Here is a 26,607-nt window from a genome sequence, read left to right on the forward strand (position 1 = left end):
GCGCGCCAAATTCAAAAACCATTACAGGCTGTAACTTTTGTACTTGAACCATCGTCTAAATTATTACTGTGAATTTAAATTTATATTATATACGATTCAATATTTCGATTTCGTAATCACTGCGATTGTAATTTCAAGTGTGTCATTTATACGTGTGTGTACGGAACCTGACATATATTCATATTAATTTCAAATTTAGAATACTGATTAAAGATTAAACGCGATTGCATGTATTAAGTAATATTCCAATGATCGTCCATCAATATTTCATGCAATTATGAATATCGTAATTTATCATGCTCGTTAGCAATTAAACAGATTGTACTTATAATTAATATTTAATTTGTAGGCTGGTATGCTGATGGTACCATCATATTGTGCAGATAATGTACTGTTGAAATATATACAAGATTAATTTTTGGCTCGTTTTATATGCATATAAAAAAACGTTTTAATCGTTTTATACGCAGATTATTTCTGTACCAAATAGATTCAAGCCTACAAATTTTTTCATTTAATACACATAATATGAATCTGAGTTTTAATGGGTTCGTAGCTATAAAGTATCGAATTTTAATATTTTAAAAAGAGCAAAAAATTAATCTTTTATATATTTCAACAGTACATTGCCTGCACATTATGATGGTACCATCACCATACCAGCGTACAAACTTTTTGATCTATTATACGTAAAATGAATCCGCGCCGTATGAGGTCCGCGGTTTGAAGATTTTAATTTTCAAATTTCAAAACGAGCCAAAAATCAATCTTGTATATATTTCAACAGTATATTATATGCACATTATGATTGTACCATCAGCATACCGGCGTACAAACTTTTGGTATAATACACGTAATATAATTGTACGCCGTATGAGATTCGCGGCTTAAAAGTTTTAATTTTCAATATTTTAAGACGAGCCAAAAATTCATCGATTATAAATTTTAATAGTACATTGATTATAGAATAATTTGGTACCAAACAGACACCAGCGTACAAATTTTTTAACTTGATATACATAAAATAATGTTGCGTCGCATGGGGTCAGCGGTAAAAGAGTATCGATTTCTAATATTTTAAGACGAGCCAAAAATTCATCGATTATACATTTTAATAGTACACTGATTACAGAATCTTTTCGAACCATGCAGACACCAGCGTACAAATTTTTTAATACGATAAACATAAAATAAGGATGCGTCGCACAGGGTCCGCGTCAAAAAAGTATCGATTTCAAATAATTTAAAATGAGCCAAAAATTCATCGATTATACATTTTAATAGTACATTGATTACAGAATCATTTGGTACCAAACAGACACCAGCGTACAAATTTTTTAACTTGATATACATAATATAATGTTGCGTCGCATAGGGTCAGCGGTAAAAAAGTATCGATTTCTAATATTTTAAGACGAGCCAAAAATTCATCGATTATACATTTTAATAGTACATTGTATACAGAATCTTTTGGTACCAAGCAGACACCAGCGTACAAATTTTTTTATTTGATATACATAAAATAAGGATGCGTCGCCTAGGTTCAGCGGCAAAAAGAATCGATTTCTAATATTTTAAGACGAGCCAAAAATTCATCGATTATATATTTTAACAGTACATTGATTACAGAATCTTTTGGTACCAAGCAGACACCAGCGTACAAATTTTTTTATTTCATATACATAAAATAAGGATGCGTCGCATAGGATCAGCGCCATAAAATTATGGATTTCAAATATTATAAGACGAGCCAAAAATTCATCGATTATACATTTTAATAGTACATTGTATACAGAATCTTTTGGTACCAAGCAGACACCAGCGTACAAATTTTTTTATTTGATATACATAAAATAAAGATGCTATCGCCTAGGGTCAGCGGCAAAAAAGAATCGAATTCAAATATTTTAAGACAAGCCAAAAATTCAACGATTATACATTTTAATAGTACATAGATTACAGAATCTTTTGGTACGAAGCAGACACCAGCGTACAAATTTTTTTATTTGGTTTACATAAAATAAGGATGCGTCGCTTAGGGTCAGCGGCAAAAAATTATTCATTTCAAATATTTTAAGACGAGCCAAAAATTCATCGATTATACATTTTAATAGTACATTGATTACAGAATCTTTTGGTACCAAGCAGACACCAGCGTACAAATTTTTTTATTTGATATACATAAAATAAGGATGCGTCGCATAGGATCAGCGGCAAAAAGGAATCGATTTCAAATATTTTAAGACGAGCCAAAAATTCATCGATTATACATTTTAATAGTACATTGTATACAGAATCTTTTGGTACCAAGCAGACACCAGCTAACAAATTTTTTTATTTGGTTTACATAAAATAAGGATGCGTCGCCTAGGTTCAGCGGCAAAAAGGAATCGATTTCAAATATTTTAAGACGAGCCAAAAATTCAACGATTATACATTTTAATAGTACATTGATTACAGAATCTTTTGGTACCAAGCAGACACCAGCGTACAAATTCTTTTATTTGATATACATAAAATAAGGATGCGTCGCCTAGGTTCAGCGGCAAAAAGAATCGATTTCTAATATTTTAAGACGAGCCAAAAATTCATCGATTATATATTTTAACAGTACATTGATTACAGAATCTTTTGGTACCAAGCAGACACCAGCGTACAAATTTTTTTATTTCATATACATAAAATAAGGATGCGTCGCATAGGATCAGCGCCATAAAATTATGGATTTCAAATATTATAAGACGAGCCAAAAATTCATCGATTATACATTTTAATAGTACATTGTATACAGAATCTTTTGGTACCAAGCAGACACCAGCGTACAAATTTTTTCATTTGATATACATAAAATAAGGATGCGTCGCATAGGGTCAGCGGTAAAAAATTATTGATTTCAAATATTTTAAGACGAGCCAAAAATTCATCGATTATACATTTTAATAGTACATTGTATACAGAATCTTTTGGTAACAAGCAGACACCAGCGTACAAATTTTTTTATTTCATATTCATAAAATAAAGATGCGTCGCATAGGGTCAGCGGTAAAAAATTATTGATTTCAAATATTTTAAGACGAGCCAAAAATTCATCGATTATACATTTTAATAGTACATTGTATACAGAATCTTTTGGTACCAAGCAGACACCAGCGTACAAATTTTTTTATTTGATATACATAAAATAAGGATGCGTCGCCTAGGTTCAGCGGCAAAAAGAATCGATTTCTAATATTTTAAGACGAGCCAAAAATTCATCGATTATATATTTTAACAGTACATTGATTACAGAATCTTTTGGTACCAAGCAGACACCAGCGTACAAATTTTTTTATTTCATATACATAAAATAAGGATGCGTCGCATAGGATCAGCGCCATAAAATTATGGATTTCAAATATTATAAGACGAGCCAAAAATTCATCGATTATACATTTTAATAGTACATTGTATACAGAATCTTTTGGTACCAAGCAGACACCAGCGTACAAATTTTTTTATTTGATATACATAAAATAAAGATGCTATCGCCTAGGGTCAGCGGCAAAAAAGAATCGAATTCAAATATTTTAAGACAAGCCAAAAATTCAACGATTATACATTTTAATAGTACATAGATTACAGAATCTTTTGGTACGAAGCAGACACCAGCGTACAAATTTTTTTATTTGGTTTACATAAAATAAGGATGCGTCGCTTAGGGTCAGCGGCAAAAAATTATTCATTTCAAATATTTTAAGACGAGCCAAAAATTCATCGATTATACATTTTAATAGTACATTGATTACAGAATCTTTTGGTACCAAGCAGACACCAGCGTACAAATTTTTTTATTTGATATACATAAAATAAGGATGCGTCGCATAGGATCAGCGGCAAAAAGGAATCGATTTCAAATATTTTAAGACGAGCCAAAAATTCATCGATTATACATTTTAATAGTACATTGTATACAGAATCTTTTGGTACCAAGCAGACACCAGCTAACAAATTTTTTTATTTGGTTTACATAAAATAAGGATGCGTCGCCTAGGTTCAGCGGCAAAAAGGAATCGATTTCAAATATTTTAAGACGAGCCAAAAATTCAACGATTATACATTTTAATAGTACATTGATTACAGAATCTTTTGGTACCAAGCAGACACCAGCGTACAAATTCTTTTATTTGATATACATAAAATAAGGATGCGTCGCCTAGGTTCAGCGGCAAAAAGAATCGATTTCTAATATTTTAAGACGAGCCAAAAATTCATCGATTATATATTTTAACAGTACATTGATTACAGAATCTTTTGGTACCAAGCAGACACCAGCGTACAAATTTTTTTATTTCATATACATAAAATAAGGATGCGTCGCATAGGATCAGCGCCATAAAATTATGGATTTCAAATATTATAAGACGAGCCAAAAATTCATCGATTATACATTTTAATAGTACATTGTATACAGAATCTTTTGGTACCAAGCAGACACCAGCGTACAAATTTTTTCATTTGATATACATAAAATAAGGATGCGTCGCATAGGGTCAGCGGTAAAAAATTATTGATTTCAAATATTTTAAGACGAGCCAAAAATTCATCGATTATACATTTTAATAGTACATTGTATACAGAATCTTTTGGTAACAAGCAGACACCAGCGTACAAATTTTTTTATTTCATATTCATAAAATAAAGATGCGTCGCATAGGGTCAGCGGTAAAAAATTATTGATTTCAAATATTTTAAGACGAGCCAAAAATTCATCGATTATACATTTTAATAGTACATTGTATACAGAATCTTTTGGTACCAAGCAGACACCAGCGTACAAATTTTTTCATTTGATATACATATAATAAGGATGCGTCGCATAGGATCAGCGGCAAAAAATTATTGATTTCAAATATTTTAAGACGAGCCAAAAATTCATCGATTATACATTTTAATAGTACATTGTATACAGAATCTTTTGGTACCAAGCAGACACCAGCGTACAAATTTTTTTATTTCATATACATAAAATAAGGATGCGTCGCATAGGGTCAGCGGCAAAAAATTATGGATTTCAAATATTTTAAGACGAGCCAAAAATTCATCGATTATACATTTTAATAGTACATTGATTACAGAATCTTTTGGTACCAAGCAGACACCAGCGTACAAATTTTTTTATTTGATATACATTAAATAACGATGCGTCGCATAGGATCAGCGGCTAAAAATTATGGATTTCAAATATTTTAAGACGAGCCAAAAATTCATCGATTATACATTTTAATAGTACATTGTATACAGAATCTTTTGGTACCAAGCAGACACCAGCGTACAAATTTTTTCATTTGATATACATATAATAAGGATGCGTCGCATAGGATCAGCGGCAAAAAATTATTGATTTCATATATCTTAAGACGAGCCAAAATTCATCGATTATACATTTTAATAGTACATTGTATACAGAATCTTTTGGTACCAAGCAGACACCAGCGTACAAATTTTTTTATTTCATATACATAAAATAAGGATGCGTCGCATAGGATCAGCGGCAAAATATTATTGATTTCAAATATTTTAAGACGAGCCAAAAATTCATCGATTATACATTTTAATAGTACATTGTATACAGAATCTTTTGGTACCAAGCAGACACCAGCGTACAAATTTTTTTATATCATATACATAAAATAAAGATGCTTCGCATAGGGTCAGCGGTAAAAAATTATTGATTTCAAATATTTTAAGACGAGCCAAAAATTCATCGATTATACATTTTAATAGTACATTGTATACAGAATCTTTTGGTACCAAGCAGACACCAGCGTACAAATTTTTTCATTTGATATACATATAATAAGGATGCGTCGCATAGGATCAGCGGCAAAAAATTATTGATTTCAAATATTTTAAGACGAGCCAAAAATTCATCGATTATACATTTTAATAGTACATTGTATACAGAATCTTTTGGTACCAAGCAGACACCAGCGAACAAATTTTTTCATTTGATATACATATAATAAGGATGCGTCGCATAGGATCAGCGCCATAAAATTATGGATTTCAAATATTATAAAACGAGCCAAAAATTCATCGATTATACATTTTAATAGTACATTGATTACAGAATCTTTTCATACCAAGCAGACACCCGCGTACAAATTTTTTTATGTGATATACATAAAATAAGGATGCGTCGCCTAGGTTCAGCGGCAAAAAGGAATCGATTTCAAATATTTTAAGACGAGCCAAAAATTCAACGATTATACATTTTAATAGTACATTGATTACAGAATCTTTTGGTACCAAACAGACACCAGCGTACAAATTTTTTAACTTGATATACATAATATAATGTTGCGTCGCATAGGGTCAGCGGTAAAAAATTATTGATTTCAAATATTTTAAGACGAGCCAAAAATTCATCGATTATACATTTTAATAGTACATTGTATACAGAATCTTTTGGTACCAAGCAGACACCAGCGTACAAATTTTTTCATTTGATATACATATAATAAGGATGCGTCGCATAGGATCAGCGGCAAAAAATTATTGATTTCAAATATTTTAAGACGAGCCAAAAATTCATCGATTATACATTTTAATAGTACATTGTATACAGAATCTTTTGGTACCAAGCAGACACCAGCGTACAAATTTTTTTATTTCATATACATAAAATAAGTATGCGTCGCATAGGGTCAGCGGCAAAAAATTATGGATTTCAAATATTTTAAGACGAGCCAAAAATTCATCGATTATACATTTTAATAGTACATTGATTACAGAATCTTTTGGTACCAAGCAGACACCAGCGTACAAATTTTTTTATTTGATATACATTAAATAACGATGCGTCGCATAGGATCAGCGGCTAAAAATTATGGATTTCAAATATTTTAAGACGAGCCAAAAATTCATCGATTATACATTTTAATAGTACATTGTATACAGAATCTTTTGGTACCAAGCAGACAACAGCGTACAAATTTTTTCATTTGATATACATATAATAAGGATGCGTCGCATAGGATCAGCGGCAAAAAATTATTGATTTCATATATCTTAAGACGAGCCAAAATTCATCGATTATACATTTTAATAGTACATTGTATACAGAATCTTTTGGTACCAAGCAGACACCAGCGTACAAATTTTTTTATTTCATATACATAAAATAAGTATGCGTCGCATAGGATCAGCGGCAAAATATTATTGATTTCAAATATTTTAAGACGAGCCAAAAATTCATCGATTATACATTTTAATAGTACATTGTATACAGAATCTTTTGGTACCAAGCAGACACCAGCGTACAAATTTTTTTATTACATATACATAAAATAATGATGCGTCGCATAGGATCAGCGGCAAAAAATTATTGATTTCAATTATTTTAAGACGAGCCAAAAATTCATCGATTATACTTTTTAATAGTACATTGTATACAGATTCTTTTGGTACCAAGCAGACACCAGCGTACAAATTTTTTTATTTCATATACATAAAATAAGGATGCGTCGCATAGGGTCAGCGGCAAAAAATTATGGATTTCAAATATTTTAAGACGAGCCAAAAATTCATCGATTATACATTTTAATAGTACATTTATTACAGAATCTTTTGGTACCAAGCAGACACCAGCGTACAAATTTTTTTATTTGATATACATTAAATAACGATGCGTCGCATAGGATCAGCGGCAAAAAATTATGGATTTCAAATATTTTAAGACGAGCCAAAAATTCATCGATTATACATTTTAATAGTACATTGTATACAGAATCTTTTGGTACCAAGCAGACACCAGCGTACAAATTTTTTCATTTGATATACATATAATAAGGATGCGTCGCATAGGATCAGCGCCATAAAATTATGGATTTCAAATATTATAAAACGAGCCAAAAATTCATCGATTATACATTTTAATAGTACATTGATTACAGAATCTTTTCATACCAAGCAGACACCCGCGTACAAATTTTTTTATGTGATATACATAAAATAAGGATGCGTCGCCTAGGTTCAGCGGCAAAAAGGAATCGATTTCAAATATTTTAAGACGAGCCAAAAATTCAACGATTATACATTTTAATAGTACATTGATTACAGAATCTTTTGGTACCAAACAGACACCAGCGTACAAATTTTTTAACTTGATATACATAATATAATGTTGCGTCGCATAGGGTCAGCGGTAAAAAAGTATCGATTTCTAATATTTTAAGACGAGCCAAAAATTCATCGATTATACATTTTAATAGTACATTGTATACAGAATCTTTTGGTACCAAGCAGACACCAGCGTACAAATTTTTTTATTTGATATACATAAAATAAGGATGCGTCGCCTAGGTTCAGCGGCAAAAAGAATCGATTTCTAATATTTTAAGACGAGCCAAAAATTCATCGATTATATATTTTAACAGTACATTGATTACAAAATCTTTTGGTACCAAGCAGACACCAGCGTACAAATTTTTTTATTTCATATACATAAAATAAGGATGCGTCGCATAGGGTCAGCGGTAAAAAATTATTGATTTCAAATATTTTAAGACGAGCCAAAAATTCATCGATTATACATTTTAATAGTACATTGTATACAGAATCTTTTGGTACCAAGCAGACACCAGCGTACAAATTTTTTTATTTCATATACATAAAATAAGAATGCGTCGCATAGGGTCAGCGGCAAAAAATTATGGATTTCAAATATTTTAAGACGAGCCAAAAATTCATCGATTATACATTTTAATAGTACATTGATTACAGAATCTTTTGGTACCAAGCAGACACCAGCGTACAAATTTTTTTATTTGATATACATTAAATAACGATGCGTCGCATAGGATCAGCGGCTAAAAATTATGGATTTCAAATATTTTAAGACGAGCCCAAAATTCATCGATTATACATTTTAATAGTACATTGTATACAGAATCTTTTGGTACCAAGCAGACACCAGCGTACAAATTTTTTCATTTGATATACATATAATAAGGATGCGTCGCATAGGATCAGCGGCAAAAAATTATTGATTTCATATATCTTAAGACGAGCCAAAATTCATCGATTATACATTTTAATAGTACATTGTATACAGAATCTTTTGGTACCAAGCAGACACCAGCGTACAAATTATTTTATTTCATATACATAAAATAAGGATGCGTCGCATAGGATCAGCGGCAAAAAATTATTGATTTCATATATCTTAAGACGAGCCAAAAATTCATCGATTATACATTTTAATAGTACATTGTATACAGAATCTTTTGGTACCAAGCAGACACCAGCGTACAAATTTTTTTATTTCATATACATATAATAAGGATGCGTCGCATAGGATCAGCGGCAAAAAATTATTGATTTCATATATCTTAAGACGAGCCAAAAATTCATCGATTATACATTTTAATAGTACATTGTATACAGAATCTTTTGGTACCAAGCAGACACCAGCGTACAAATTTTTTTATTACATATACATAAAAAATTATGCGTCGCATAGGATCAGCGGCAAAAAATTATTGATTTCAATTATTTTAAGACGAGCCAAAAATTCATCGATAATACATTTTAATAGTACATTATATACAGAATCTTTTGGTACCAATCAGACACCAGCGTACAAATTTTTTTATTTGTTATACATAAAATAAGGATGCGTCGCATAGGGTCAGCGGCAAAAAATTATTGATTTCAAATTTTTTAAGACGAGCCAAAAATTCATCGATTATACATTTTAATAGTACATTGATTACAGAATCTTTTGGTACCAAGCAGACACCAGCGTACAAATTTTTTTATTTCATATACATAAAATAAGGATGCGTCGCCTAGGGTCAGCGGCAAAAAAGAATCGAATTCAAATATTTTAAGACGAGCCACAAATTCAACGATTATACATTTTAATAGTACATTGATTACAGAATCTTTTGGTACCAAGCAGACACCAGCGTACAAATTTTTTTATTTGGTTTACATATAATAAGGATGCGTCGCATAGGGTCAGCGGCAAAAAATTATTCATTTCAAATATTTTAAGACGAACCAAAAATTCATCGATTATACATTTTAATAGTACATTGATTACAGAATCTTTTGGTACCAAGCAGACACCAGCGTACAAATTTTTTTATTTGATATACATAAAATAAGGATGCGTCGCATAGGATCAGCGGCAAAATATTATTGATTTCAAATATTTTAAGACGAGCCAAAAATTCATCGATTATACATTTTAATAGTACATTGTATACAGAATCTTTTGGTACCAAGCAGACATCAGCGTACAAATTTTTTTATTTGATATACATAAAATAAGGATGCGTCGCCTAGGTTCAGCGGCAAAAAGAATCGATTTCTAATATTTTAAGACGAGCCAAAATTTCATCGATTATATATTTTAACAGTACATTGATTACAGAATCTTTTGGTACCAAGCAGACATCAGCGTACAAATTTTTTTATTTCATATACATAAAATAAGGATGCGTCGCATAGGATCAGCGCCATAAAATTATGGATTTCAAATATTTTAAGACGAGCCAAAAATTCATCGATTATACATTTTAATAGTACATTGATTACAGAATCTTTTGGTACCAAGCAAACACCAGCGTACAAATTTTTTTATTTGATATACATAAAATAAGGATGCGTCGCATAGGATCAGCGGCAAAATATTATTGATTTCAAATATTTTAAGACGAGCCAAAAATTCATCGATTATACATTTTAATAGTACATTGTATACAGAATCTTTTGGTACCAAGCAGACACCAGCGTACAAATTTTTTTATTTCATATACATAAAATAAGGATGCGTCGCATAGGGTCAGCGGCAAAAAATTATGGATTTCAAATATTTTAAGACGAGCCAAAAATTCATCGATTATACATTTTAATAGTACATTGATTACAGAATCTTTTCATACCAAGCAGACACCCGCGTACAAATTTTTTTATGTGATATACATAAAATAAGGATGCGTCGCCTAGGTTCAGCGGCAAAAAGGAATCGTTTTCAAATATTTTAAGACGAGCCAAAAATTCAACGATTATACATTTTAATAGTACATTGATTACAGAATCTTTTGGTACCAAGCAGACACCAGCGTACAAATTTTTTTATTTCATATACATAAAATAAGGATGCGTCGCATAGGATCAGCGCCATAAAATTATGGATTTCAAATATTATAAGACGAGCCAAAAATTCATCGATTATACATTTTAATAGTACATTGTATACAGAATCTTTTGGTACCATGCAGACACCAGCGTACAAATTTTTTCATTTGATATACATATAATAAGGATGCGTCGCATAGGATCAGCGGCAAAAAATTATTGATTTCATATATCTTAAGACGAGCCAAAAATTCATCGATTATACATTTTAATAGTACATTGTATACAGAATCTTTTGGTACCAAGCAGACACCAGCGTACAAATTTTTTTATTACATATACATAAAAAATTATGCGTCGCATAGGATCAGCGGCAAAAAATTATTGATTTCAATTATTTTAAGACGAGCCAAAAATTCATCGATAATACATTTTAATAGTACATTATATACAGAATCTTTTGGTACCAATCAGACACCAGCGTACAAATTTTTTTATTTTATATACATAAAATAAGGATGCGTCGCATAGGGTCAGCGGCAAAAAATTATTGATTTCAAATTTTTTAAGACGAGCCAAAAATTCATCGATTATACATTTTAATAGTACATTGATTACAGAATCTTTTGGTACCAAGCAGACACCAGCGTACAAATTTTTTTATTTCATATACATAAAATAAGGATGCGTCGCCTAGGGTCAGCGGCAAAAAAGAATCGAATTCAAATATTTTAAGACGAGCCACAAATTCAACGATTATACATTTTAATAGTACATTGATTACAGAATCTTTTGGTACCAAGCAGACACCAGCGTACAAATTTTTTTATTTGATATACATTAAATAAGGATGCGTCGCATAGGGTCAGCGGCAAAAAATTATTCATTTCAAATATTTTAAGACGAGCCAAAAATTCATCGATTATACATTTTAATAGTACATTGTATACAGAATCTTTTGGTACCAAGCAGACACCAGCGTACAAATTTTTTTATTTGATATACATAAAATAAGGATGCGTCGCCTAGGTTCAGCGGCAAAAAGAATCGATTTCTAATATTTTAAGACGAGCCAAAAATTCATCAATTATATATTTTAACAGTACATTGATTACAGAATCTTTTGGTACCAAGCAGACACCAGCGTACAAATTTTTTTATTTCATATACATAAAATAAGGATGCGTCGCATAGGATCAGCGCCATAAAATTATGGATTTCAAATATTATAAGACGAGCCAAAAATTCATCGATTATACATTTTAATAGTACATTGATTACAGAATCTTTTCATACCAAGCAGACACCCGCGTACAAATTTTTTTATGTGATATACATAAAATAAGGATGCGTCGCCTAGGTTCAGCGGCAAAAAGGAATCGATTTCAAATATTTTAAGACGAGCCAAAAATTCAACGATTATACATTTTAATAGTACATTGATTACAGAATCTTTTGGTACCAAGCAGACACCAGCGTACAAATTTTTTTATTTCATATACATAAAATAAGGATGCGTCGCATAGGTTCAGCGCCATAAAATTATGGATTTCAAATATTATAAGACGAGCCAAAAATTCATCGATTATACATTTTAATAGTACATTGTATACAGAATCTTTTGGTACCAAGCAGACACCAGCGTACAAATTTTTTCATTTGATATACATAAAATAAGGATGCGTCGCATAGGGTCAGCGGTAAAAAATTATTGATTTCAAATATTTTAAGACGAGCCAAAAATTCATCGATTATACATTTTAATAGTACATTGTATACAGAATCTTTTGGTAACAAGCAGACACCAGCGTACAAATTTTTTTATTTCATATTCATAAAATAAAGATGCGTCGCATAGGGTCAGCGGTAAAAAATTATTGATTTCAAATATTTTAAGACGAGCCAAAAATTCATCGATTATACATTTTAATAGTACATTGTATACAGAATCTTTTGGTACCAAGCAGACACCAGCGTACAAATTTTTTCATTTGATATACATATAATAAGGATGCGTCGCATAGGATCAGCGGCAAAAAATTATTGATTTCAAATATCTTAAGACGAGCCAAAAATTCATCGATTATACATTTTAATAGTACATTGTATACAGAATCTTTTGGTACCAAGCAGACACCAGCGTACAAATTTCTTTATTACATATACATAAAAAATGATGCGTCGCATTGGATCAGCGGCAAAAAATTATTGATTTCAATTATTTTAAGACGAGCCAAAAATTCATCGATAATACATTTTAATAGTACATTGTATACAGAATCTTTTGGTACCAATCAGACACCAGCGTACAAATTTTTTTATTTCATATACATAAAATAAGGATGCGTCGCATAGGGTCAGCGGTAAAAAATTATTGATTTCAAATATTTTAAGACGAGCCAAAATTTCATCGATTATATATTTTAACAGTACATTGATTACAGAATCTTTTGGTACCAAGCAGACATCAGCGTACAAATTTTTTTATTTCATATACATAAAATAAGGATGCGTCGCATAGGATCAGCGCCATAAAATTATGGATTTCAAATATTTTAAGACGAGCCAAAAATTCATCGATTATACTTTTTAATAGTACATTGTATACAGAATCTTTTGGTACCAAGCAGACACCAACGTACAAATTTTTTTCTTTGATATACATAAAATAAGGATGCGTCGCCTAGGTTCAGCGGCAAAAAGGAATCGATTTCAAATATTTTAAGACTAGCCAAAAATTCAACTATTATACATTTTAGTAGTACATTGATTACAGAATCTTTTGGTACCAAGCAGACTCCAGCGTACAAATTTTTTTATTTGGTTTACATAAAATAATGATGCGTCGCATAGGGTCAGCGGCAAAAAATTATTCATTTCAAATATTTTAAGACGAGCCAAAAATTCATCGATTATTCATTTTAATAGTACATTGATTACAGAATCTTTTGGTACCAAGCAGACACCAGCGTACAAATTTTTTTATTTCATATACATAAAATAAGGATGCGTCGCATAGGGTCAGCGGCAAAAAATTATGGATTTCAAATATTTTAAGACGAGCCAAAAATTCATCGATTATACATTTTAATAGTACATTGTATACAGAATCTTTTGGTACCAAGCAGACACCAGCGTACAAATTTTTTTATTTGATATACATAAGTAAAGATGCCGTCGCCTAGGGTCAGCGGCAAAAAAGAATCGAATTCAAATATTTTAAGACGAGCCAAAAATTCAACGATTATACATTTTAATAGTACATTGATTACAGAATCTTTTGGTACGAAGCAGACACCAGCGTACAAATTTTTTTATTTGGTTTACATAAAATAAGGATGCGTCGCTTAGGGTCAGCGGCAAAAAATTATTCATTTCAAATATTTTAAGACGAGCCAAAAATTCATCGATTATACATTTTAATAGTACATTGTATACAGAATCTTTTGGTACCAAGCAGACACCAGCGTACAAATTTTTTTATTTGATATACATAAAATAAGGATGCGTCGCCTAGGTTCAGCGGCAAAAAGAATCGATTTCTAATTTTTTAAGACGAGCCAAAAATTCATCAATTATATATTTTAACAGTACATTGATTACAGAATCTTTTGGTACCAAGCAGACACCAGCGTACAAATTTTTTTATTTCATATACATAAAATAAGGATGCGTCGCATAGGATCAGCGCCATAAAATTATGGATTTCAAATATTATAAGACGAGCCAAAAATTCATCGATTATACATTTTAATAGTACATTGATTACAGAATCTTTTCATACCAAGCAGACACCCGCGTACAAATTTTTTTATGTGATATACATAAAATAAGGATGCGTCGCCTAGGTTCAGCGGCAAAAAGGAATCGATTTCAAATATTTTAAGACGAGCCAAAAATTCAACGATTATACATTTTAATAGTACATTGATTACAGAATCTTTTGGTACCAAGCAGACACCAGCGTACAAATTTTTTTATTTGATATACATAAAATAAGGATGCGTCGCCTAGGTTCAGCGGCAAAAAGAATCGATTTCTAATATTTTAAGACGAGCCAAAAATTCATCGATTATATATTTTAACAGTACATTGATTACAGAATCTTTTGGTACCAAGCAGACACCAGCGTACAAATTTTTTTATTTCATATACATAAAATAAGGATGCGTCGCATAGGATCAGCGCCATAAAATTATGGATTTCAAATATTATAAGACGAGCCAAAAATTCATCGATTATACATTTTAATAGTACATTGTATACAGAATCTTTTGGTACCAAGCAGACACCAGCGTACAAATTTTTTCATTTGATATACATAAAATAAGGATGCGTCGCATAGGGTCAGCGGTAAAAAATTATTGATTTCAAATATTTTAAGACGAGCCAAAAATTCATCGATTATACATTTTAATAGTACATTGTATACAGAATCTTTTGGTAACAAGCAGACACCAGCGTACAAATTTTTTTATTTCATATTCATAAAATAAAGATGCGTCGCATAGGGTCAGCAGTAAAAAATTATTGATTTCAAATATTTTAAGACGAGCCAAAAATTCATCGATTATACATTTTAATAGTATATTGTATACAGAATCTTTTGGTACCAAGCAGACACCAGCGTACAAATTTTTTCATTTGATATACATATAATAAGGATGCGTCGCATAGGATCAGCGGCAAAAAATTATTGATTTCAAATATCTTAAGACGAGCCAAAAATTCATCGATTATACATTTTAATAGTACATTGTATACAGAATCTTTTGGTACCAAGCAGACACCAGCGTACAAATTTTTTTATTACATATACATAAAAAATGATGCGTCGCATTGGATCAGCGGCAAAAAATTATTGATTTCAATTATTTTAAGACGAGCCAAAAATTCATCGATAATACATTTTAATAGTACATTGTATACAGAATCTTTTGGTACCAATCAGACACCAGCGTACAAATTTTTTTATTTCATATACATAAAATAAGGATGCGTCGCATAGGGTCAGCGGTAAAAAATTATTGATTTCAAATATTTTAAGACGAGCCAAAATTTCATCGATTATATATTTTAACAGTACATTGATTACAGAATCTTTTGGTACCAAGCAGACATCAGCGTACAAATTTTTTTATTTCATATACATAAAATAAGGATGCGTCGCATAGGATCAGCGCCATAAAATTATGGATTTCAAATATTTTAAGACGAGCCAAAAATTCATCGATTATACTTTTTAATAGTACATTGTATACAGAATCTTTTGGTACCAAGCAGACACCAGCGTACAAATTTTTTTCTTTGATATACATAAAATAAGGATGCGTCGCCTAGGTTCAGCGGCAAAAAGGAATCGATTTCAAATATTTTAAGACTAGCCAAAAATTCAACTATTATACATTTTAGTAGTTCATTGATTACAGAATCTTTTGGTACCAAGCAGACTCCAGCGTACAAATTTTTTTATTTGGATTACATAAAATAAGGATGCGTCGCATAGGGTCAGCGGAAAAAAATTATTCATTTCAAATATTTTAAGACGAGCCAAAAATTCATCGATTATACATTTTAATAGTACATTGATTACAGAATCTTTTGGTACCAAGCAAACACCAGCGTACAAATTTTTTTATTTGATATACATAAAATAAGGATGCGTCGCATAGGATCAGCGGCAAAATATTATTGATTTCAAATATTTTAAGACGAGCCAAAAATTCATCGATTATACATTTTAATAGTACATTGTATACAGAATCTTTTGGTACCAAGCAGACACCAGCGTACAAATTTTTTTATTTCATATACATAAAATAAGGATGCGTCGCATAGGGTCAGCGGCAAAAAATTATGGATTTCAAATATTTTAAGACGAGCCAAAAATTCATCGATTATACATTTTAATAGTACATTGATTACAGAATCTTTTGGTACCAAGCAGACACCAGCGTACAAATTTTTTTATTTGATATACATAAAATAAGGATGCGTCGCATAGGATCAGCGGCAAAATATTATTGATTTCAAATATTTTAAGACGAGCCAAAAATTCATCGATTATACATTTTAATAGTACATTGTATACAGAATCTTTTGGTACCAAGCAGACACCAGCGTACAAATTTTTTTATTTCATATACATAAAATAAGGATGCGTCGCATAGGGTCAGCGGCAAAAAATTATGGATTTCAAATATTTTAAGACGAGCCAAAAATTCATCGATTATACATTTTAATAGTACATTGATTACAGAATCTTTTGGTACCAAGCAGACACCAGCGTACAAATTTTTTTATTTGATATACATAAAATAAGGATGCGTCGCATAGGGTCAGCGGCAAAAAATTATTGATTTCAAATTTTTTAAGACGAGCCAAAAATTCATCGATTATACATTTTAATAGTACATTGATTACAGAATCTTTTCATACCAAGCAGACACCCGCGTACAAATTTTTTTATGTGATATACATAAAATAAGGATGCGTCGCCTAGGTTCAGCGGCAAAAAGGAATCGTTTTCAAATATTTTAAGACGAGCCAAAAATTCAACGATTATACATTTTAATAGTACATTGATTACAGAATCTTTTGGTACCAAGCAGACACCAGCGTACAAATTTTTTTATTTCATATACATAAAATAAGGATGCGTCGCATAGGATCAGCGCCATAAAATTATGGATTTCAAATATTATAAGACGAGCCAAAAATTCATCGATTATACATTTTAATAGTACATTGTATACAGAATCTTTTGGTACCAAGCAGACACCAGCGTACAAATTTTTTTATTTGATATACATAAAATAAAGATGCCGTCGCCTAGGGTCAGCGGCAAAAAAGAATCGAATTCAAATATTTTAAGACGAGCCAAAAATTCAACGATTATACATTTTAATAGTACATTGATTACAGAATCTTTTGGTACGAAGCAGACACCAGCGTACAAATTTTTTTATTTGGTTTACATAAAATAAGGATGCGTCGCTTAGGGTCAGCGGCAAAAAATTATTCATTTCAAATATTTTAAGACGAGCCAAAAATTCATCGATTATACATTTTAATAGTACATTGTATACAGAATCTTTTGGTAACAAGCAGACACCAGCGTACAAATTTTTTTATTAGATATACATAAAATAAGGATGCGTCGCCTAGGTTCAGCGTCAAAAAGGATCGATATCTAATATTTTAAGACGAGCCAAAAATTCATCGATTATACATTTTAATAGTACATTGTATACAGAATCTTTTGGTACCAAGCAGACACCAGCGTACAAATTTTTTTATTTCATATACATAAAATAAGGATGCGTCGCATAGGATCAGCGGCAAAATATTATTGATTTCAAATATTTTAAGACGAGCCAAAAATTCATCGATTATACATTTTAATAGTACATTGTATACAGAATCTTTTGGTACCAAGCAGACACCAGCGTACAAATTTTTTTATTTCATATACATAAAATAAAGATGCGTCGCATAGGGTCAGCGGTAAAAAATTATTGATTTCAAATATTTTAAGACGAGCCAAAAATTCATCGATTATACATTTTAATAGTACATTGTATACAGAATCTTTTGGTACCAAGCAGACACCAGCGTACAAATTTTTTCATTTGATATACATATAATAAGGATGCGTCGCATAGGATCAGCGGCAAAAAATTATTGATTTCAAATATTTTAAGACGAGCCAAAAATTCATCGATTATACATTTTAATAGTACATTGTATACAGAATCTTTTGGTACCAAGCAGACACCAGCGTACAAATTTTTTTATTACATATACATAAAATAATGATGCGTCGCATAGGATCAGCGGCAAAAAATTATTGATTTCAATTATTTTAAGACGAGCCAAAAATTCATCGATTATACTTTTTAATAGTACATTGTATACAGAATCTTGTGGTACCAAGCAGACACCAGCGTACAAATTTTTTTATTTGATATACATAAAATAAGGATGCGTCGCATAGGGTCAGCGGCAAAAAATTATTGGTTTCAAATTTTTTAAGACGAGCCAAAAATTCATCGATTATACATTTTAATAGTACATTGATTACAGAATCTTTTCATACCAAGCAGACACCCGCGTACAAATTTTTTTATGTGATATACATAAAATAAGGATGCGTCGCCTAGGTTCAGCGGCAAAAAGGAATCGATTTCAAATATTTTAAGACGAGCCAAAAATTCAACGATTATACATTTTAATAGTACATTGATTACAGAATCTTTTGGTACCAAGCAGACTCCAGCGTACAAATTTTTTTATTTGGTTTACATAAAATAAGGATGCGTCGCATAGGGTCAGCGGCAAAAAATTATTCATTTCAAATATTTTAAGACGAGCCAAAAATTCATCGATTATACATTTTAATAGTACATTGATTACAGAATCTTTTGGTACCAAGCAGACACCAGCGTACAAATTTTTTTATTTGATATTCATAAAATAAGGATGCGTCGCATAGGATCAGCGGCAAAATATTATTGATTTCAAATATTTTAAGACGAGCCAAAAATTCATCGATTATACATTTTAATAGTACATTGTATACAGAATCTTTTGGTACCAAGCAGACACCAGCGTACAAATTTTTTTATTTCATATACATAAAATAAGGATGCGTCGCATAGGGTCAGCGGCAAAAAATTATGGATTTCAAATATTTTAAGACGAGCCAAAAATTCATCGATTATACATTTTAATAGTACATTGATTACAGAATCTTTTGGTACCAAGCAGACACCAGCGTACAAATTTTTTTATTTGATATACATTAAATAACGATGCGTCGCATAGGATCAGCGGCAAAAAATTATGGATTTCAAATATTTTAAGACGAGCCAAAAATTCATCGATTATACATTTTAATAGTACATTGATTACAGAATCTTTTCATACCAAGCAGACACCCGCGTACAAATTTTTTTATGTGATATACATAAAATAAGGATGCGTCGCCTAGGTTCAGCGGCAAAAAGGAATCGATTTCAAATATTTTAAGACGAGCCAAAAATACAACGATTATACATTTTAATAGTACATTGATTACAGAATCTTTTGGTACCAAGCAGACACCAGCGTACAAATTTTATTATTTCATATACATAAAATAAGGATGCGTCGCATAGGATCAGCGCCATAAAATTATGGATTTCAAATATTATAAGACGAGCCAAAAATTCATCGATTATACATTTTAATAGTACATTGTATACAGAATCTTTTGGTACCAAGCAGACACCAGCGTACAAATTTTTTCATTTGATATACATATAATAAGGATGCGTCGCATAGGATCAGCGGCAAAAAATTATTGATTTCATATATCTTAAGACGAGCCAAAAATTCATCGATTATACATTTTAATAGTACATTGTATACAGAATCTTTTGGTACCAAGCAGACACCAGCGTACAAATTTTTTTATTACATATACATAAAAAATTATGCGTCGCATAGGATCAGCGGCAAAAAATTATTGATTTCAATTATTTTAAGACGAGCCAAAAATTCATCGATAATACATTTTAATAGTACATTATATACAGAATCTTTTGGTACCAATCAGACACCAGCGTACAAATTTTTTTATTTTATATACATAAAATAAGGATGCGTCGCATAGGGTCAGCGGCAAAAAATTATTGATTTCAAATTTTTTAAGACGAGCCAAAAATTCATCGATTATACATTTTAATAGTACATTGATTACAGAATCTTTTGGTACCAAGCAGACACCAGCGTACAAATTTTTTTATTTCATATACATAAAATAAGGATGCGTCGCCTAGGGTCAGCGGCAAAAAAGAATCGAATTCAAATATTTTAAGACGAGCCACAAATTCAACGATTATACATTTTAATAGTACATTGATTACAGAATCTTTTGGTACCAAGCAGACACCAGCGTACAAATTTTTTTATTTGATATACATTAAATAAGGATGCGTCGCATAGGGTCAGCGGCAAAAAATTATTCATTTCAAATATTTTAAGACGAGCCAAACATTCATCGATTATACATTTTAATAGTACATTGTATACAGAATCTTTTGGTACCAAGCAGACACCAGCGTACAAATTTTTTTATTTGATATACATAAAATAAGGATGCGTCGCCTAGGTTCAGCGGCAAAAAGAATCGATTTCTAATATTTTAAGACGAGCCAAAAATTCATCAATTATATATTTTAACAGTACATTGATTACAGAATCTTTTGGTACCAAGCAGACACCAGCGTACAAATTTTTTTATTTCATATACATAAAATAAGGATGCGTCGCATAGGATCAGCGCCATAAAATTATGGATTTCAAATATTATAAGACGAGCCAAAAATTCATCGATTATACATTTTAATAGTACATTGATTACAGAATCTTTTCATACCAAGCAGACACCCGCGTACAAATTTTTTTATGTGATATACATAAAATAAGGATGCGTCGCCTAGGTTCAGCGGCAAAAAGGAATCGATTTCAAATATTTTAAGACGAGCCAAAAATTCAACGATTATACATTTTAATAGTACATTGATTACAGAATCTTTTGGTACCAAGCAGACACCAGCGTACAAATTTTTTTATTTCATATACATAAAATAAGGATGCGTCGCATAGGTTCAGCGCCATAAAATTATGGATTTCAAATATTATAAGACGAGCCAAAAATTCATCGATTATACATTTTAATAGTACATTGTATACAGAATCTTTTGGTACCAAGCAGACACCAGCGTACAAATTTTTTCATTTGATATACATAAAATAAGGATGCGTCGCATAGGGTCAGCGGTAAAAAATTATTGATTTCAAATATTTTAAGACGAGCCAAAAATTCATCGATTATACATTTTAATAGTACATTGTATACAGAATCTTTTGGTAACAAGCAGACACCAGCGTACAAATTTTTTTATTTCATATTCATAAAATAAAGATGCGTCGCATAGGGTCAGCGGTAAAAAATTATTGATTTCAAATATTTTAAGACGAGCCAAAAATTCATCGATTATACATTTTAATAGTACATTGTATACAGAATCTTTTGGTACCAAGCAGACACCAGCGTACAAATTTTTTCATTTGATATACATATAATAAGGATGCGTCGCATAGGATCAGCGGCAAAAAATTATTGATTTCAAATATCTTAAGACGAGCCAAAAATTCATCGATTATACATTTTAATAGTACATTGTATACAGAATCTTTTGGTACCAAGCAGACACCAGCGTACAAATTTTTTTATTACATATACATAAAAAATGATGCGTCGCATTGGATCAGCGGCAAAAAATTATTGATTTCAATTATTTTAAGACGAGCCAAAAATTCATCGATAATACATTTTAATAGTACATTGTATACAGAATCTTTTGGTACCAATCAGACACCAGCGTACAAATTTTTTTATTTCATATACATAAAATAAGGATGCGTCGCATAGGGTCAGCGGTAAAAAATTATTGATTTCAAATATTTTAAGACGAGCCAAAATTTCATCGATTATATATTTTAACAGTACATTGATTACAGAATCTTTTGGTACCAAGCAGACATCAGCGTACAAATTTTTTTATTTCATATACATAAAATAAGGATGCGTCGCATAGGATCAGCGCCATAAAATTATGGATTTCAAATATTTTAAGACGAGCCAAAAATTCATCGATTATACTTTTTAATAGTACATTGTATACAGAATCTTTTGGTACCAAGCAGACACCAACGTACAAATTTTTTTCTTTGATATACATAAAATAAGGATGCGTCGCCTAGGTTCAGCGGCAAAAAGGAATCGATTTCAAATATTTTAAGACTAGCCAAAAATTCAACTATTATACATTTTAGTAGTACATTGATTACAGAATCTTTTGGTACCAAGCAGACTCCAGCGTACAAATTTTTTTATTTGGTTTACATAAAATAAGGATGCGTCGCATAGGGTCAGCGGCAAAAAATTATTCATTTCAAATATTTTAAGACGAGCCAAAAATTCATCGATTATTCATTTTAATAGTACATTGATTACAGAATCTTTTGGTACCAAGCAGACACCAGCGTACAAATTTTTTTATTTCATATACATAAAATAAGGATGCGTCGCATAGGGTCAGCGGCAAAAAATTATGGATTTCAAATATTTTAAGACGAGCCAAAAATTCATCGATTATACATTTTAATAGTACATTGATTACAGAATCTTTTGGTACCAAGCAGACACCAGCGTACAAATTTTTTTATTTGATATACATAAAATAAGGATGCGTCGCATAGGATCAGCGGCAAAATATTATTGATTTCAAATATTTTAAGACGAGCCAAAAATTCATCGATTATACATTTTAATAGTACATTGTATACAGAATCTTTTGGTACCAAGCAGACACCAGCGTAGAAATTTTTTTATTTCATATACATAAAATAAGGATGCGTCGCATAGGGTCAGCGGCAAAAAATTATGGATTTCAAATATTTTAAGACGAGCCAAAAATTCATCGATTATACATTTTAATAGTACATTGTATACAGAATCTTTTGGTACCAAGCAGACACCAGCGTACAAATTTTTTTATTTGATATACATAAAATAAAGATGCCGTCGCCTAGGGTCAGCGGCAAAAAAGAATCGAATTCAAATATTTTAAGACGAGCCAAAAATTCAACGATTATACATTTTAATAGTACATTGATTACAGAATCTTTTGGTACGAAGCAGACACCAGCGTACAAATTTTTTTATTTGGTTTACATAAAATAAGGATGCGTCGCTTAGGGTCAGCGGCAAAAAATTATTCATTTCAAATATTTTAAGACGAGAACAAAAATTCATCGATTATACATTTTAATAGTACATTGTATACAGAATCTTTTGGTAACAAGCAGACACCAGCGTACAAATTTTTTTATTAGATATACATAAAATAAGGATGCGTCGCCTAGGTTCAGCGTCAAAAAGGATCGATATCTAATATTTTAAGACGAGCCAAAAATTCATCGATTATACATTTTAATAGTACATTGTATACAGAATCTTTTGGTACCAAGCAGACACCAGCGTACAAATTTTTTTATTTCATATTCATAAAATAAGGATGCGTCGCATAGGATCAGCGGCAAAATATTATTGATTTCAAATATTTTAAGACGAGCCAAAAATTCATCGATTATACATTTTAATAGTACATTGTATACAGAATCTTTTGGTACCAAGCAGACACCAGCGTACAAATTTTTTTCTTTCATATACATAAAATAAAGATGCGTCGCATAGGGTCAGCGGTAAAAAATTATTGATTTCAAATATTTTAAGACGAGCCAAAAATTCATCGATTATACATTTTAATAGTACATTGTATACAGAATCTTTTGGTACCAAGCAGACACCAGCGTACAAATTTTTTCATTTGATATACATATAATAAGGATGCGTCGCATAGGATCAGCGGCAAAAAATTATTGATTTCAAATATTTTAAGACGAGCCAAAAATTCATCGATTATACATTTTAATAGTACATTGTATACAGAATCTTTTGGTACCAAGCAGACACCAGCGTACAAATTTTTTTATTACATATACATAAAATAATGATGCGTCGCATAGGATCAGCGGCAAAAAATTATTGATTTCAATTATTTTAAGACGAGCCAAAAATTCATCGATTATACTTTTTAATAGTACATTGTATACATAATCTTGTGGTACCAAGCAGACACCAGCGTACAAATTTTTTTATTTGATATACATAAAATAAGGATGCGTCGCATAGGGTCAGCGGCAAAAAATTATTGATTTCAAATTTTTTAAGACGAGCCAAAAATTCATCGATTATACATTTTAATAGTACATTGATTACAGAATCTTTTCATACCAAGCAGACACCCGCGTACAAATTTTTTTATGTGATATACATAAAATAAGGATGCGTCGCCTAGGTTCAGCGGCAAAAAGGAATCGATTTCAAATATTTTAAGACGAGCCAAAAATTCAACGATTATACATTTTAATAGTACATTGATTACAGAATCTTTTGGTACCAAGCAGACACCAGCGTACAAATTTTTTTATTTCATATACATAAAATAAGGATGCGTCGCTTAGGGTCAGCGGCAAAATAGAATCTATTTCTAATATTTTAAGACGAGCCAAAATTGCTCGCTATTTTAATATTTTTTAATTTATTCATTTAATTAAGAAATACTATATTTATTAAGTTAAAAATAGACGTGAGACATGATCCAAATTAACAAGTACGGTATCCTAGCATTTTATAAAAACAATAACTATTTCCTTAATTAGAGTAATAAATATATTTCGTAAGACACTTTTCAATAATCTTAATATAATTTGATTTGCGAATGCGCAGTAGAAATAAGTTTCGTCATCTCTTACCACGATATATGTAATTGTTACGCGTAATACTGAAAATTAAAATTTTTAAGCCGATGACCCCATACGGCGCAGATTCATGTTACGTATAAAAGATCAAAAAGTTTGTAGGCTGGTATGCTGACGGTACCATCATAATGTGCAGGCTATGTACTGTTGATATATATAAAAGAATAATTTTTGGCGCTTTTTAAAATATTGAAAATTAAAATTCTTATGCCGCTGACCCCATATGGCGTGTATTCATTTTACGTACATTAGATCCAAAAGTTTGTAGGCTGGTATGCTGATGGTACCATCATAATGTGCAGGCAATGTACTGTTGATATATATAAAATATTAATTTTTGGCGCGTTTTAATATATTGAAAATTAAAATTCTTAAGCCGCTGACCCCATACGGCGTGGATTCATTATACGTATATTAGATCAAAAAGTTTGTAGGCTGGTATGCTGATGGTACCATCATAATGTGCAGGCAATGTACTGTTGAATTATATAAAAGATTAATTTTTGGCGCGTTTAAAAATATTGAAAATTAAAATTTTTATGCCGCTGACCCCATACGGCGCAGATTCATGTTACGTATAAAAGATCAAAAAGTTTGTAGGCTGGTATGCTGACGGTAGCATCATAATGTGCAGGCAATGTACTGTTGAAATATATAAAAGATTAATTTTTGGCTCGTCATAAAATATTAAAAATTAAAATTTTAAACCGCGGACCCTATACTGCACGGATTCATTTTACGTATATTAATTCAAGAAGTTTGTACGCTGGTATGCTTATGGTACCAAAATAATTTGCAAACAATACACTGTTAAAATATATAAAATATTAATTTTTGGCTTCTTTTAAAATATTGAAAATCGATAATTTATAGTCGCGAACCCATTAAAACTCAGGTTCATATTATGTGTATTAAACGAATAAATTTGTAGGCTCGAATTTTTTTGGTACAGAAATAATCTGCATATATTGTTCTATTGAAAAAAACAATCGATTAATTTAGGCTCTGTTTAAAATATTAAAAATTGATACTTTATTAACGCGAACC

At 30.8% G+C, this 26,607-nt stretch overlaps 1 protein-coding gene across 1 annotated transcript in view; it reads right to left on the reverse strand.

Annotated features, from left to right (window-relative positions):
• Nucleotides 1–26,607, reverse strand: part of LOC145944327 (uncharacterized) — a 281,689-nt gene that overhangs the window by 52,967 nt on the left and 202,115 nt on the right. The gene's annotated exons all lie outside the window — the stretch shown is intronic.

This window comes from Prenolepis imparis, unplaced genomic scaffold (assembly GCF_030444845.1).
Source record: "Prenolepis imparis isolate NDT839.2.m4 unplaced genomic scaffold, iyPreImpa1.0 SCAF_13, whole genome shotgun sequence".
NCBI lineage: Eukaryota > Metazoa > Arthropoda > Insecta > Hymenoptera > Formicidae > Prenolepis > Prenolepis imparis.